Here is a 17,932-nt window from a genome sequence, read left to right on the forward strand (position 1 = left end):
ATATATATATAATTTGATTGCAGAAATTCCCATCTGGACCAAAGTGCACTAGGTTTGCTCCAACAGATGCCACACATATGTATTATGTGTACATTATCAGCCATTATATGATTATTATATGCTTATTATATGATGTAACTTTTGAATGCCACCTTGCTCACATTTATTCGCTACATTAAAATCCTAGATTCCATCGCAGGAGAAGCATCTTAATTCGCATTAAATACACATGTTCTTTTAGTGTTATTTTCCGTGGTATATATATATATATATATATATATATATATATATATATATATATATATATATATATATATATATGATTGTTGAGTTGGATTAAATCCGACGATATGAAATAAAATGGAGGTGGAAGGACCTGGATACTCAACATTTCGCCCGATTTAAGAAGAAGAAGCCCGCATAAATCGGGCGAAACGTTGAGTATCCAGGTCCTTCCACCTCCATTTTATTTCATATATATATATATATGTTATTTTCTGTCGTATGTATTTTTGTCACTGTCGCAAACATCTATAGTGGAAGCAGCTGCTATTTCCTCCTCTAAAGAAAAGGTACTCCTACCGCGCCCACGTGACACCGGTATATATTCTGCATTTGGGTCATATGTAGAATTTTCTTACTCATACACTTACACGCATACCATAACCTTTCTTTCTCCCGATTCTAAAAATTAATGATCTCTCCCTCCTCAAATTCAACTAAATCTTATTGGCTGTGACCAAAATATTCATACATTCCAGAATATAAATCCTTTCAAAAAAGAACGTTCCGGCAATTAAAAAATATGCCCCCTGTCTACGAGAGGCTATCATTGTAAATAAAATACCCCTAATACAAACGCATAAAACATCGCCACAGGCTCTTTCCTATTAGCTACATAAACTTTCATTATTTTTATATTATACTTGACTAATATTCTTTCTTTATACACGTATTGGCCTAATTCAAAAACAACTAATTACACTATTACTGCATTTGAGACCCGACTATTATGTAATTTTTAAGCCTTCTTTCTTTTTTTGTTAAAGTAAAACTGACTAAAATTATTTTTTCTACGCTCTATAAAAAATAAATCTGCATGCTCGATTATTGCAGTTGTGAACTTCTGTAGCCTATACACTGTCTATGTGGATGTTTTGTAACTTTAGTATTCTTGAAAAGAACTAATGTAGTATACAATGGTTACATGTTTTGTTGTATACTTTAATTTCAAAATCAAAATCATTGAACATTTACAATGAACAGTTAATTTACTTTTTAAGTAGATACACTTGTTTACATTAAGTGATTAATCGGTGTAAACCGAACAAGTAAAGGTTACACACCTTTCGATGATATTTGCAGATAATTTTAAAAAGATTAAAAAATTAACACGCACTGTTGGTTTAATTTATAAATAGAAAGACTTATGTTTACATTAAGCGATTTAATGGTGTCAACCGAACGAGTCACTTTGTGTTTACATGTTGCGAGAATATTCGCACATCTAAACATGTTCTCTTAAAAGGCGTTATTTCGAGAGTGCTAACGTCGCCAGTTTGTAGTAGATCACTCGATTTAAGCGTTTCTGTCGTTTTTTTTGTTGATGTTTTTTGCACAATCCTTTTCCACCAAGCGTTAAACGTTCGATCCTGATTATTGCCGCTACTTTTTTTTCCAGAATTTTTATTTTATTTTATTTTATTTTATTTTTTTTTGCCTATCGCACGGGTACTCTCTGGTATTTAAATTTTTCTTACCTGAGGTTGGTTAATTTTTTTTTAGCATTTTCTTTATTAGGGCTGTCGCGGGTATTAACTATTATTGCATGTTTTGTAATAATTTTTGAACGCAAATAGGTCACAATCCAAATTACATTGTTTTTTTTTTCCTAAATATAGTTTCATTTTCTTTAGGGTATATATATATATATATATATATATATATATATATATATATATATATATATATATATATATATGTGTATATATATATATATATATTGATAAATATTTGTGCATACTTTAAACACTTATAATAATAACTGTTTTCTTTTTATCTTTACACGAATTTAGGTCACTAAACATAATAAATTGTTTGTGTCTAAATACCCCAATTTATTTTTCTTATAGGTATATCTATTGACAATATTTCTATTGTTTTAATCTCTAAAGTGTTCGATTTAGATTGTTTATAATAGAAACAATATTCTGTATATATTGTTTAAAATAAAAAAAGAATTGTTTATTATTTAAAGAATCCGTTCTATTAATACTGTTTCTTTTTTCATATTTACTTAAAACTGTCACTAACTGAACGTACATGCAACTACAGGAATTTAGTTCCTTTTAAGTGTTAGAGGCTTCGAGAGTGTTTTGCCATCCTTACTCCGTCATGCCAACAAAAATAACATACCCTGAACAAGACCCTTAACCATACACTGAAAGATACCCTGAAAGATAATCTACCCGCCAGATTTCGGGAATATTTTGTTACTAGACCTACTCCACTTACAAAATGGAGTGTCTATTCCGAAAGCTGTTCTTAATATGATGAGCCTGGGGGTTGGGCAATAACAACAATATCACCGGTACTATATATTTTTACGCAGAGGGAGGTATATTACCACCGGGCAGCGCCGGTTATCGGTTCCTGCTAGTATATATATTTAAAACATTTGGAAATGTAGTTTTAAAAATTACGTTAAACTTTTAAATGTGTTTTAAAATATACTTGAATTATTATAAGCCTATAGAATTTAAATTTACTATAAACAGACGCGAACTAAATTATTAAAATGATATAACAGAAATCAATGGTTATTGTGAAAATATAAAATTTCGTACATCAAGTGTAATTCGGTGCTATTTACTTCAGTGTTGCTTTTGTATAAAATTCCTAAATTGCTTAGTGACCATAATGATTCATTATAATTGCTAAGATGTGAAAGTAAAATGTCCACATCCTAAGGCGAACAGACATTTGCCTCGTCTGGTAATAACGGTAGAAACCGCCTTCAGAAGGAGGTGAGCTGGATGCCGGAACAGATTAACTAATCAGCTTCCCATGTTTAAGTTCATAACATGTTGGCAATCGCCATGATCTGCCTCTCGCGAGTAAATGATTTCAACTGAGAGAAAAACGCCAAGTAAAACAAAATATGGCTGCTGTTACCAATGCATAGAGAGTGCCTCTAGGAATTGTATTTTGCGTGATTAATAGGCACATATAATCTTAAGATGCGTCTGTTAATTCTGTTAATTTAGTAATGAAAATTGTGTGTTATACTTAAGCATGACGGGGAGAGCGATAACAGAGCGTCTTATAGAAGTACATCAGAAATGAAAGGTGCCCACTCAATCGGCATTCATCGATGTTTTTTTTTTTAAACTGAACCCGGTATATGGACTGACATAATCTAAAAAACATACTCAAATAATAAAAATTCTATCATTTACGTTTGAATCATCCAGCTATTTTGAATCGCATGATTTACTGGAATCTTTATGTTTCGTTGATAATGTATTCAGATTTCAATTCCTAGGCTCGGCATTTATCGGGCTTATTATTAAATCAAGTCAACGAACAATAAAATGAGAAACTCTAAAGCATTACAACAGAGAATTTTGAATATGATGAATGTGATCTACAGAAGACCCGAGTGCGCAGCGACTGGAAAGTTGTGAACAGTTATTAGGATTGGCTTATGCTATGTGCAAGTCGTATAAATAGAAAAATGCGCAGAAAAAAAAGACAAGCACATGTTCCTGAATGCTAGAATACAAATATATACGTGTATGATTTCTCGAGATTTAATGACATGCATATAAAACGGTGGCAGCGTTATAGGGCCTCATGTGTCATCATCAGATTTAGAATCATGGATATTAGTTTTTTATCAACCCAGATGTTACGTACCAGTCATCTCGTTTGTATCGTTCTTTATAGGATGAGGTTGGAGGTAAAAAAAGGACAACGTCGTGCAAAAAGCACAAAGGTTTTATTATGAAACGCAACCACTAAAATCATAGCCAAGGGATTGGTTTGTCGATAAATAGAAGTTATTTGTTGATGTAAAGTTAAGGAAAAGGACAAGTGAAACATAATGCTTAACTCTAATTTCAAACCAAACAAGGAATTCTTTTTATTACATATGTATTATATGTAAGAATGATGCGTATATATATATACATATATATATGTATATATATATGTATATATATATAAATATATATATGTATATATATAAATATATATATACATATATATATATATATATACATATATACGAAGGACGTTCCAATAGTAAGACCTATTTTTAAAATAAACTAACACGTTGAAGAGCTACGAAGACGGAATGGGTACCTTAAAACAAGAAACCTTTTGTGATTCAGAATCTATTTTTCTATACAGTTTTCAGCATTTTAAATGCACTTTTGCCAGCCGCATTGGATACCTCGGTCGTAAAACCGTGCTTTGTCACCTATATTTCTGTTGCCACACTGAAATAAACGAATCCATCATCTAACTGTGATGACATCAACTTCAGTACTTCGAAACCGTTCAACAGTCACCGATGTTTATCGGGGAATTTGATGACATGTATTTACTTCTAACATACGCCGATGACAGGGGTTTGTTTCACACCGACAATATCTGCAGTAAAGCATGAAACTTTAATTTGCAATTCCCTCTGATCTATTAGAGCGGAATAAAAAAGGGGGAGGCATTACTTTTGGAACGTCTCTCGTATTATTTGTATTTAGGCAGCATTCTTTCGCTCGACTATACCTTTTGTATTTTTCAATTTTTCTTGTAATTTTTTGTGTCAAAATTATATATATATATATATATATATATATATATATATATAAAGGGGGTTAGAACAGTAGTCTAAAGAGCAGAGTGTATTTAAATGTGATAGTAAAATTACTAATTTTATTAAAATACAAGAAAAAACAGTGCTCGTTGTAATGCAGATATTTAATAAGGTCGATAGGCAAATATCTTAGAGCTATTTTAATATTTTGTAATGTGATTGATAATTTAAAATTCAAATTCAAATTAAAAATTAAAAATCTCTTTCTATAAGAAGGAACCCAACAGTGTCAATAATTTGTACGGTGGCGATTAAGCTACACTGAATATTCGGCGTTTCATCCACTCTGGGATTCCTCAGGCGTATGCGTGAATTCTGTGGTTGTTTATCATACAGACCTACCATGTACCTAGTAGATTCTAGTTAGTTTTGTGAGAACTAAAATATATAAAAAAAGAAAAACTCCCCCTTGAAAGAATATTAAACTTCAGATATCACCTTCACTTCCCCATCACACACACTGTATCTCGCTCACTGTTTAACAAATGTAATAATCTTCATCATGTATTTGTTTGTTGTGGATACAGCTCAAAGTACACATATTCATAAAAATTCTGATGTCCTTTAAATCACTGAAATGTAATGTAATATATGGAAGCACCTAATAAAATAGTAGTAATATTTATATGGTTTAATCGAGTCTTAAACGTATGCTATGTGTGCTCATAATTTGTATAATAGAATGAATACAATTAATATAATATTTAAGTGTGGCAAGCTAAATAGTTAACAACATGTGTTAATGTTAGAAAATGTGAAAATTTGTTTCGAAAATGAACAACCGTAATGTTAGAAACAAGTGAAGGGGAAAAGGATGTAAGTGAAATAAGTAGTAGACATAGTACGTCTTAACTCTTTAAATAATAATAAGACGAAAAATATTGAAATTTTCATTAGAAAAAATAGTGAAATCGATTAACTAATTTGAAACTGTAAATTTATTTTCTTGTTTTTTTACCTGAAAAATGACTATGAATAATTAAACCAAGAGTTTGATTTTAAAAAGGTGTACAAACATGAATGTTTTCTAATACATATAAGTAATTGTTTGATTTGAAACTCTAAATAAACACTGACGAAAAGCGAGATAAGAGGAGAAGTAAAAGCTTCAGATTTTCTCAAAATTACTGCACCTAATTTTCCTATATTTTTATCATGGGCGAAACGGAGAAACAGTGACGAATAGATCTTAATTCAGTCGTACAAAACAATGGGTCTCTTCATTTCAATATATATATATATATATATATATATATATATATATATATATATATATACATGTGTTTGTGTGTATGTGTGTAGATATATACGCATTTATCAAAGTGACGAAAAAGTTTATATATATATATATATATATATATATATATATATATATATATATATATATATAAACTTTTACGTCACTTTGATAAATGCGTACCAGCAAGAACCAGCCAATTTTCAGACGAATTTGAGTAATGTAGTGGAAGGGAGCGATTTTCACAACGAAAAGAGTTATTACTACTGTACAAAGCGCAATTATTTCACATGAAATAGTTCTAACTCTTTGTTCGTCTAGAGTAGTGTATCAAGCAGAAAACTTTGGAAAAGAGTTGGATCTCGTTATATTTGATCGTACGTGAAAGAAAACTGGACCAAGTTTCTCAAACAGGCAAGTAAATAGTGTGCATTGCCAGTGTATCTTTTGTCAGTGATCTCATTGTTGAATATAATTTATTTCTTTTTCAGTTCGGCATTATTTTCTAATTCTTGTTTTTTGTTTTATTTAAACGTAGATAAGGTCAATTATTAACATATAGAAATGCTCAAATATTCGTAATAAAAGAGTTTTTGTTTGTTTTTGTTTCTGTCCTTTCTTATTTTTACCCTTCCTTTTTGTCTTCTGTTATTCTTCTTTCTTGTTCATATTTTGTTAAGAGTCGAACACATATAAATTACACATTACTATTATTACTATTATTATTATTATTATTATTATTATTATTATTGTTGTTGTTGTTGCTGTTGTTGTTGCTAGCGGGACCTATGGAAATTCCACAGTGATCTCTTTCATATACAATTCAATTACGCTCCATGAATTATTGTTTCATTTTAATTTTGTCTTTATATAAAAACATTTGAATATCGATAAATTGTTTTCATTTCAAATAAATATGTTTATTTCAACCAATTACGTTAAATAACAAATGCAAATAAATTTGCATTATAACAATAGTAATTTGCCATTGACTCCAGGATTTGGCTGGCAATAAGTCTGTCCAAGGTTCCTGATTCATTTATTTATTTTTGGAAGGTTTTTCAACTTTATACTTTTTAAGGACTACTTTATCTATTTATTCATTTTTAATTTAATCCTAACCTTAACCTAACCCATACATAATCATTCGCATGCTTAGTGTCCTCTGCGATTTTATCTTTTTTTTTCATAGCTTTTTAAATCGTAAACTGTTTTCGCAATGTCTGGTTTGTTCCTAAAATTGCAATCGGAAACACTCGTGTTTATATAAAGATCCTGTTATGCATAAGCATCAGTTGCTGCTCACCTTGATCCGTTTACTTATTTATTATTTTTTATTTTTTATTTTGTAAAATTTAATATTAAAATACTTCTGTAAATAAACATATTAAAAAAAAAGATGTGGTTAAGATAAAATCAACAGGTCTTTTTCAAAATTGATCCTTGTAACCAAAAATAATATTACTTGTATTGTCAAAAATAAAAATATATCCAAATATTAAGAAAAATCATCGATTTGTTATTTATAGTTGAAAGTAATTTTTACGAAAAATTGGGGAAATAATTGCATTTTTCGTAGATGTTTTGACATAGACAATAGAATTTCGAACACAGGGGACATAACTCCTATGCATAAATGTTCCTATTAACTTGCCTCCCCACGAGGGCAGAGTTAGACACAATGGCGATTTTTAATGTGAGAAAGATCCAGTAAAGGCATACTCTGTATAGGAACAACAGTTAAAATTGTCTCAGTCTAGAAATGTTTCTCCTCCACTGATCGAGGTCAGAAAAAGTGAAGTGTAGTATCAGAACAGGTACTACACTTTGCCTAGCCAAAAGGAAAACGTTGGTCAATTTTAAATGATGGTCAACATTTTAGCCTATAGTGATAAACTTTTATTTTTTTTTTACTAAAAACGCAATAGCTGTTTTTCTACTTGAGAAAATTTCATAACATTTTGAAATATCATTTTCGACAAAATTTAGTAAGTAGTAGTATTTTTGATTACAAGAACATGTTTAAACACTCGATCTTCCGGTTTTATCAAGACAAGTACCTTAAAATATGCAAATAAATATTTATTTGAGAAAAAATTTGAAAAATTGGTGTTTGTTAAGATATAATAAATCGATATTTTAAATATGTCGTTTTAAGCGAAAACAATATTACGTATTCAATTATCATGCCGAAAATAGTAATGTATACAGAAATTACGAAAATCCATTGAGTATAACAACTGCTATTGTGTGTGTTTTTTTAGTAAAAAAAAGTCTGTAGCTATATACAAAAAATATTGCACGCCATGATAAGTAATCCAAAATATATGTTCAGAATTATGTCCTCTGTGTGTGAAATCCTTACAGTCTACTTTATAACATCTATAGAAATGCAATTTTACCTAGTTTTCCGTAAAAATTAGTTTTAACTATAAATAGCATTCTACTCTATACACTTTCGTATTTTTTGTATATTACTATTTTCGACATGCCAATTTACTACGTAATATAGATTTTTTTGTTTAAAACGACATTTTGTTTTAATCGATTTGTCGACTATATCTTAACAAGCAGCAAAAATTGCATAAAAGTAAACATTTATTTTTGAAAAAAAATCAGTTTACGTATATTCTTATTTACAAGCTTCTTTCTTGTCATGATTTTGTAATGTTAAATGATTTGCGTTGATTTTAATTGTTTTGTGTTGGTTTAAGTGTCTCAGATTCTCTTATAATGGATATCTTAATAAAATAGAGTTATTTCCCTCAGGTCAGTGACGAATTATCTAAAAGCGCCTCCAAAATAATTAATTTAAAAAAAGAAGTTATTTTTCTCGGTTTTGTTATAATATATAAAATAAAATAGGTAAACAAGCAAGATAATTCTAAAACCGCAAGAACGGTCCATTTGTATTCCGAGAGTGTATAAAAATGTATTTATCTAATTTTACAAAAAATGTAAAGCTTAAAACAAAATTTATATAAATGAACGTTAGCACATACATAAAACTTATAACCCGGTATTTTATCTGTAAAGTTGACGGTTATCCAGGTTAATATTTTCCAGATATTTTCCAGATGAAAATGAAATTATAACGAAGATAATACAAGAGTGTTCAATACCAAAGTAAGGCGAGATATACTTATTATTTGTTTTACATAAGCTGCATATGTAGCTGCAGATTCATGTGTGTGTTTCGGTCAGCCAGTTAAAAGTAACTAGATACCTATTTAGACGATATTACTTATATAGTTTTAGTTCGTAATCGTCTGACCGAAACATTCTCATGAATGTGTAGCGGCATTTTCAACAAAAATGAAATGTACATATATATATATATGTATATACATACTGAATATATATATATATATATATATATATATATATATATATATATATTAGGCACCGCCAAAAATGGCCGAAAAATCAAGTTGTTGTTTTTTAAAACGAAATTACATTTATTAAAATCCATTATTTCTGAGTAACTTTTTTTTTCCAGAAAGATAAACCCCTGAATTTTATCATATAGAAAACAGAATCATGTAACACTTTTTCTACTATTTTTAATTAAATTTTAAATGTTAAATTTTCCCAAAAAGTTAACAATTCACATTTTTTGTCTTGCACAAAAAACCGTACATAAATATTTAAAAAAAAAAAGGTTTTTGAAATAATTAATTTATTTATTTGTTGTCTAACTTAGATTTAGGATGATTTTCTATGAGAATATGCAAAAATATTATAATATAAGTACCTGAATTTAAAATAATTCCACTTATTCATATATTCATATTTTAGGCAACCAGTTACTTTGCGTCGATCTATAGTCTAGATCGACAATGTTTACGTTTGTATTTGATAAAAAGCAAACTATGGAAAACCAAACAGGTCAAAAAAAAACTTATTTTTCAGTGACGAAAATTTCAATGTATTATTAACGCTGAGGCTGGCCAGTACCAGATGGGTGACCACTTGTATGAGTTTGGTTTTAATGTGTATGTGTGTGGGGGCCAGGCTCCCCAAAATGGGGGGGGGGCAATTTAAAGCAGAATAAAAAAAATATTTCATCGCGTTTGGTCCACCGTAGTCGAAAGGCGGCAAACGTTTTCAAACGGGATCGAAAAAATGATGCTATTTTTAACACAAAGGGCACAATATTTATCGATTTTTTTTTTTTGCATCGATTCTTCAAAGCATACCCTGTTTAACAATGGTCATGCATTATTCGGCTCGCTAAAAAGAATTGGTAATTTATTTCTCAAAGATTTTAAAATGGCTTTTTTTCGTATAAATATTAAAAAAAAATTTGTTTGTTTTGCTTAACTTAAATTAATTATTTTACTTAATATATTCACCGAATTTCACACTTCAAAACTCAAAAGCAGGATAATTAAACACAATCGAAGTTCTGATATTCAGACGTCAAAATAAGGTATGCAAACATTTTTTTTTTAAATCTATAATTCTGTCCCTTACAACAACACAGTATGTTGTGTTCAGTTTCAGATGTTTATTTTAAGCATATTTGTATCCCATCAAAACAAGGGGGGAGTTGTAAGTAAAAAAAAAAGATATATATAAATATCGTTTATGAAAAATACGTACACTGTTATAAAGTTCATTCTTCTCTTAATAATCGCTGAAAATTTCATTACCTGACTTTTGGTAGATTTTTAAAAAGACGGTCCGTCAAAAAGTACTTACCTACCCCCCCCCCCAGTTTTGGCGGTGCCTAATATATATATATATATATATATATATATATATATATATATATATATTCTGTATATTGTATAGATTGTCGATATTAAATATAAAAAATTAATTTAATACATGATAAACCAGTGGGTTTATATATTTCGGCCTCATAAGTCTATTCTTCTAGCCATTTCTTTCTCCTTTGGGAAAAGGGTTCGTTTATTGTCAGTAATCTGAAGTTATTTTACCTTGGAATGCTGATAGATCCGATTATGGAAAATTTTGCACTTATCGAGCGTACACCAAGTTTTTAGAAGTTGCATTTAACTATAAACTATAAAATAAAAATTAAATGCGCGGATCTGTTTTTTTTATTCATTTAAAGCATATATGGAAAACATGCCATATCTATACCGTTGAAAACCACGTGACACAAACTAGCCAGAAAGCAAAACTGGTGTAAAAGTAAAAATTACTTTCGGTATGATATTATGATATTATAATATTATTATATTATATTATGATATTATTATATTATATTATGATATTATTATATTATTATAATTTGATATTATAATATTATTATATTATATTATGATATTATTATATTATATTATGATATTATTATATTATATTATAATATTATTATATTATATTATGATATTATTATATTATATTATGATATTATTATATTATATTATGATATTATTATATTATATTATAATATTATTATATTATATTATGATATTATTATATTATATTATGATATTATTATATTATATTATAATATTATTATATTATATTATAATATTATTATATTATATTATAATATTATTATATTATATTATGATATTATTATATTATATTATAATATTATTATATTATATTATAATATTATTATATTATATTATGATGTTTTGTATTGTGATGATTAGATTGTTCTCTTTTTCCCTGTTGCTTTGTTTTTACCATTCTCATTTCTTTTGGAAACAATTTTTTTTAAATATTTTGGACATTTATACTTGCTTAAAGGTGATAAATATTGAAAGATGTAATCAAACTTCCTTTATTATCGCTATCATAATTATCAAGAACATTTTTTCTTTTTTCTTTCCCTTATCTATTTTTGCTTCAAACAATTTTCTCTGTAACCTTTTTTCTTCCTCTTCTTTTTCTTCTTCTTTTTCTTCTTCTTCTTCTTCTTCTTCTTCTTCTTATTATTATTATTATTATAAGTTGTAGTAGTAGGAGTAGTAGTAATTATTTCTGAAAAGTGGTTTGAAAGTTATTGAGATAAGGATTGCTAATTTTTATTATTTCGAGTATTTGTTTTTATTCTTTCAAATATTGCCAGGCAGAAGTCGAAAGCAATTCGTAATTGCATTGGAATTCATAGTAAAGGTTTACTTTGTCGTAAGGGGTTACCATTTGGAACCAAATTTACGGGGATGCTGTGTAAGGCGTTAGGCAGCGAGATATCTGTTAACATTAGATTTTGGTTTTATTCAGATGAGTTGTACCGCACCTGAAGACAGTAAACATTTATATAAGTCGAAACGTGTACGTATAACAACCAAGCTGAAAACAGTAGGCCGAATACTAATATAAATAGTATCGATCCCTTAAGTCTCTTCATATTTCCATCGATAACCCTTGCAAATATGTTCGTTAGTGCAATAACGATTTTTGATTAGTTTTGTGCTAGCTACGATCGTTTGGTATTTGAGTAGCGTTAGCCTTCCTCGAGATTCCAGGTGCTTTCCGCAATCTTACAAGGATGATTAGGTTAATGCTTTCCTTCCATGTCTTTGTATTCTCTTTGATGATTCACTACTATTTTGTGTGGTTCGAACTAAGGCAATTGACATCGTGTGTGTGTGTGTGTGTGTGTGTGTGTGTGTGTGTGTGTGTGTGTGTGTGTGTGTGTGTGTGTGTGTGATTGGATTTGCATGTTCGTTAGCTTATGGGATTTTTGTTCAAATTTTGTCATTTGTTGTGCTTTTTAGTTAAACTTTCATGTAGCTTGTTTGTATTCTTAGTTTATGTGAGTCTACATTCAAGTATTTTCATAACAATTTTGGTTGAATAAATCATTGATAGATTAATTTTCTTTGTGTTCCATATTCCGTTTAGTTCTTCGACAACTCCTACACATTTGTTTCGTCTTGTAAAATCTGTTTGCATAGGATTGTGGAGTATCGAATATAAGCACACCAAATCTCCTTGCTTGATTGAGTTTGTCTATTTCCACCAGCATAACATAGTTTTATTGCATTTCTCGGAGAATTTTATGCTTTTCGTTTCCCAGAACTTATAATTTGTGTTTGCATCATTTGTCTGCATGACAAATTGCAGCCGTTTGCAAAATTCACACAGTCTTATTTGTTTTTGTTATTTTTTAGAAGAAAATTAATTACATTTACTATATATTTGCAATGACTGAAATGAATTTGAATCATCGCATAAGCCGCTTACCATTAACTTCTCACTGGCAATGATCACTGGTTTCACTAAAATTTTTATGGCAATAAATCTTTTCAAGGTCCCAGTCTTCTTTGCACTCTTCCAGTCGAGGTCGGTTTTGTACTCGGTCTTTCCGTTCCCTTCGACCCTTCTTGATAATTTTGGGCATCGATTCTGACGCTGAAGGGGTGCAGGGTGATCAAAATTTTTGTTTTGTTTTTAAGTTTTCTTGTTTCTATGTGGTGTTCCCCTATCTTTTTATTTCAATTCTGTTGAAGTGTTTTTAGTTTTCTTGTTTCTATGTGGTGTTCACCTATCTTTTTATTTAAATTCTGTTGAAGTTTTTCTATGGCTATGGTTAGCGTTTATATCTCATCTGGATTAGTCTGTTCATTTAAATGTTTTCCTTAAAATTTTGCAAATAACTTCTCCGTCGTCCTCTTGATTCCAATTCATCTTCTTTTTTTAAGTTTTTCTCAGTGCTACTCCTAGTGCTACTAAAACTATTATTGTTATATTGAGTTTCTATCTGTCTCATATTATTTACCACTCTCTGACTAGTTCCGTGTATTTTCTTCTTCTGATGTCTGTCTCCTTGATGTTCACCATGTGGTCTGCTGGATGACAAAATCTACAACCTGGCTATTATCTTTAACTCATTGTTAACTATTCTTACACCCAACTTTTTACTTGGCTGAGTTAAATCGTATGTACTTACCTATTCCGTAGGATATTATGGTCTCATCGTAAGTATTGTTACCAACAATTTACCTGGATGTTCAAGATGCAGTTGTTTGCATAGTTCCCAGTGCATTACCGTCTTCAGCTGATCGTATCTAATCTGATATTTTTCGGGTAGTTTACTGCCTTGACTGCATCATCATCATCATCATAATCATCATCATCATCATCATCGTCGTCGTCGTCGTCGTCGTTTTTGTTGCTGTTGTTGTTGTTGTTGTTCTTGTTGACGACGACGACCGTGAAGCCTTTTCTATACATTTTATCATCATTTTTATTGCAAGTCAATTTTATGAATTTCCCTTCTTTATTATAATGTTTTCACTAGGAGTAGTCACAAAGATCACCGTGAAATATTTATCTTTGAGAACAACTTGTGACGTTCTCAGGAGTCTGATAGACAGCAAGTCTCACCATATTTCCAGTACTCTCCACCTCTGTCGATAACCATTGCAGGTGAATTTGTGTTATCGTTACAGCCGCTTACCATTGATTTCTAATTGGCTGCAACTATTGATCTTCACTGGAGTTTGAGTGTCAAAAAACCTCCCCAATGTCCAAGTACGTTTTGCACTCATCCAGCAGAGGTCTGTCTAATACTTTCTCTCCCCGGTCTTTCTATCATCCTTGATCCTCCTCCCTTATTTGGTGTGACGTCAGTTTTTGGTGATACATACAAAAAAAAAAAGGGATGGAAGGGCACGCGCAGGAGGAAGGGTTAACTTACAAGTATAGTGTCACTTTTCATGATTCCATGTGATGCTCTATTGCGTTTCACATCTGTAGCACTTTTTGTATGTTCAGTTTGTGTGTGTAACTCATGTGATTTATTCTCCGCATTCAATTATTTTAGCCGTTTTCATTACTATTATCTTTTCATTACTATTATCTTTTGTATTTTATCAGTCATCCCTCTGATTCCAATCTCTATCATTCTTTTTTTAAAGTTTTTCAGTATTGTTTCTAGCGCTCCAACTATTAGTGCTGTTATTTTGAGAGATTATTATTATTATTATTAGTAGTAGTAGTAGTAGTAGTAGTAGTAGTAGTAGTAGGGTAGCAATATTATTATTATTATTAATCGTATTAGTATTGATAAACACATATTCTTTTCATTATTAATATTATTATTAACACAATGATGAGTATTTTTTACATTCTCTGATGTTTATTTGTACAGGAAATGTTTATTTAAATCGGACAAATGTTTGACTTTTTGTTTCGGGCGCCGACTTGATTTATAACACTGGGCATGAGTTATCTCCAAGTGACACCAACACTGTGCATTTGTTGATGGAGCCAAATATCAATAAAACGCTGACCTTAGTTTTCTTTCACATTTTTCTTTTCTAAACGCACTTTTTTCTGGGAGTTGTGTCGATAGCCACATGAATAGTCAAGTACAACGAAAGACATTATTTTCAGTTACGCATTAAAGAGTGGAATGAAACTCAAAGTTTCAATCTTGATCGTCCACTTATCCTTTCGTCTTCTTTTTCTTATCTTTAATTATATAAATATTATCATTAGTATTATCATTATTATCATTATTATTATTGGTAGTAGAAGTAGTAGTAGTAGTAGTAGCAGTAGCAGTAGTAGAAGTATTAGTATTAATCTAATAGAAGTTTTCATAGTGTCATTATCATAGAGTATTCACTGATTTAACTCAGCCATACACGAAGTTGGGTGCAGTTATAGTTAATAACACGATAAAAAAAATACGGAAGGGAGGAGTAAGTATTTTTTGAAGAAATCTCTTTTTAAAAATCTACCAAAAATCAAGTAATTATCCAATCAATACGAAATTTTCACCGATTATTAAGTGCAGAATGTACTTCATTACGAGGGGCGTGCAATAAGTAATACCCCTGACCCACTTCTCACAGCAGTAGAACAACGAAACTTGGCGCAGTTATTACTCTTTCTCTACATATGAACCACCCAGAGTTATGCATTTCTCCCGTCGTTTGATGCAGCTCTGGAGACCGTTCTTGTAGAACACCCAAGGTTGGTCCTCCAACCACGATGTGACTTCAGAAATCACGGCTGCATCATCTGGGAAACGCTTTCCTTTCAAAAACAACTTCATGACTGGGAAGAGGTGAAAGTCAGAGGGTGCAAGGTCAGGAGAGTCAGGAGGATGGGGCGGGATTTCATAACCACACGCCCGTGCTTCTGATCTGGCGACATGCGAGTTGTAGACCGGAGCATTGTCCTGCAGGAGAAGGGTACCTTTGCTGATATTGCCCCACCTATTGATTTTGATAGCTTCCCTTAATTTCCTCACAAGTGGAGCATAATAGGCTCCTGTAATTGTGGTACCCTTTGCCAGGAAATCTGTCATCACTACTCCGTCCTGGTCCCAGAAGATTGTGAGCATGACCTTGCCAGTGGAGGGCTGCACCCTTGCCTTCTTTGGAGGTGGTGAGTCGAAGTGCTTCCACTGCATTGATTGGGATTTGGTCTCTGGAGCATAGTGATGGACCACGGTTTCATCCTGTGTAATACGTCTTTTGAAAAAATTTGACTCATCTTCTTGGCACATCTCCAAATTCATCCTCGAGTACTCGACGCGTTCTCGCTTCTGGAATGGTGTAAGCAACCTGGGAATCCATCTGCATTATGCATATGTAAATGGTCATGAATGATAGTTCCCACAGACCCTGTACTAACCCTGACATCTTGGGCTATTTAGCGAATAGTAATGCGCCGGTCTTCCAAAATGGCAGCCTCAACTTAGCGGACAGATGCCGCATCAATGGCAGAAGGGGGTCGACCAGATCTGGGAGCTGTTTCCACAGACTTCCGGCCATGTTTGAATTCACGATGGCAGCGTTTTACAAGGTCATATGATGGTGCATTATCACCATAGGTTTCTTTCATTTCATCAAAAGTCTCCTGTGGTGTGCGTCCTTTCAAATACAAAAACCGGATCACTGCTCGACATTCAACAGGCTCCATTTCACACCTGACTCAGTTCAAACTCCTGTAAAACAGAAGCCACAATTATTTCAGAGCTGTAATTTGTCACATAATCCGTAGAGATATAAGTCATTGGACATGCACAATTTCAGCTAGATCAAACAACTGAAATTGGGTAAGGGACATTACTTATTGCACGCCGTCGTACAATGTACTTTTTTCATAATCAATATATATATATATATATTGTGTATATTTAGACAGCATTTTCTTAGACAAATATTGAATAGCACGGAGTTATTCTTTTACAATTTTCCTTTTTATCTTCTCCAATCTCCGAATAGTCCTTTTTGTGTTCTTCTTGAAATTGTATATGTTGGATCCATAATCGCGAGCGCTTTCGATGGAAGTACTTCTATCATCCTCAAGCATATTGTAGAAATAAATGTAGAAATTGTTTTTTAAATTGCGTATATATACATTTTGTCCTAATCACGTGGTAACTTGTTACAAGTTAGGTGAGCGGATTTTTTTTATACATATATTAAATACATTTATATATACAAACACAGACGTATACATATTCAAAGATTTATCACAAACATTTTAAAACGTTCCGGCTGCACTCATAATTAATATTATTTATTTGAGGCTTCTTTGTTTTAGTGTACAATGCTTCGAGTATTCTTAGCCTATTTACATTTTTCTCACTCTGCAATACTCTTGTATGTTTCGGGGCCCTAACCCTCTTCAGCGTAGTTTGACTGTTATTAGGAATAATAAATAATAAATAAATAAAATAAAATGGTATTTGTTAACGTCCAAATACAAAATGGGCGATTTTCTAAAAAACACTCGTTTAATATCGTTTAAAAAATCAACAACAAAAATCTACGTATATATATATATATATATATTTATATATATATATTTATATATATATATATATATATATATATATATATATATATATAATTACATAAAAATTA

At 30.9% G+C, this 17,932-nt stretch overlaps 1 protein-coding gene across 4 annotated transcripts in view; it reads left to right on the forward strand.

Moving 5' to 3' along the window:
• Positions 1–17,932, forward strand: part of LOC145249678 (dexamethasone-induced Ras-related protein 1-like) — a 1,077,461-nt gene that overhangs the window by 747,963 nt on the left and 311,566 nt on the right. The window contains exon 1 of one of the 4 annotated variants that reach the window (XM_080111467.1): positions 6,295–6,530. The exons of the other annotated variants lie outside the window; for them this stretch is intronic. The gene's annotated coding sequence lies outside the window, so the exon portion shown is untranslated. Of the gene's footprint in view, positions 1–6,294; positions 6,531–17,932 lie in introns of those variants that run through there. 4 annotated transcript variants of the gene reach the window in all.

Source organism: Euprymna scolopes, chromosome 28, assembly GCF_053919585.1.
Source record: "Euprymna scolopes isolate OS-2025 chromosome 28, ASM5391958v1, whole genome shotgun sequence".
NCBI lineage: Eukaryota > Metazoa > Mollusca > Cephalopoda > Sepiida > Sepiolidae > Euprymna > Euprymna scolopes.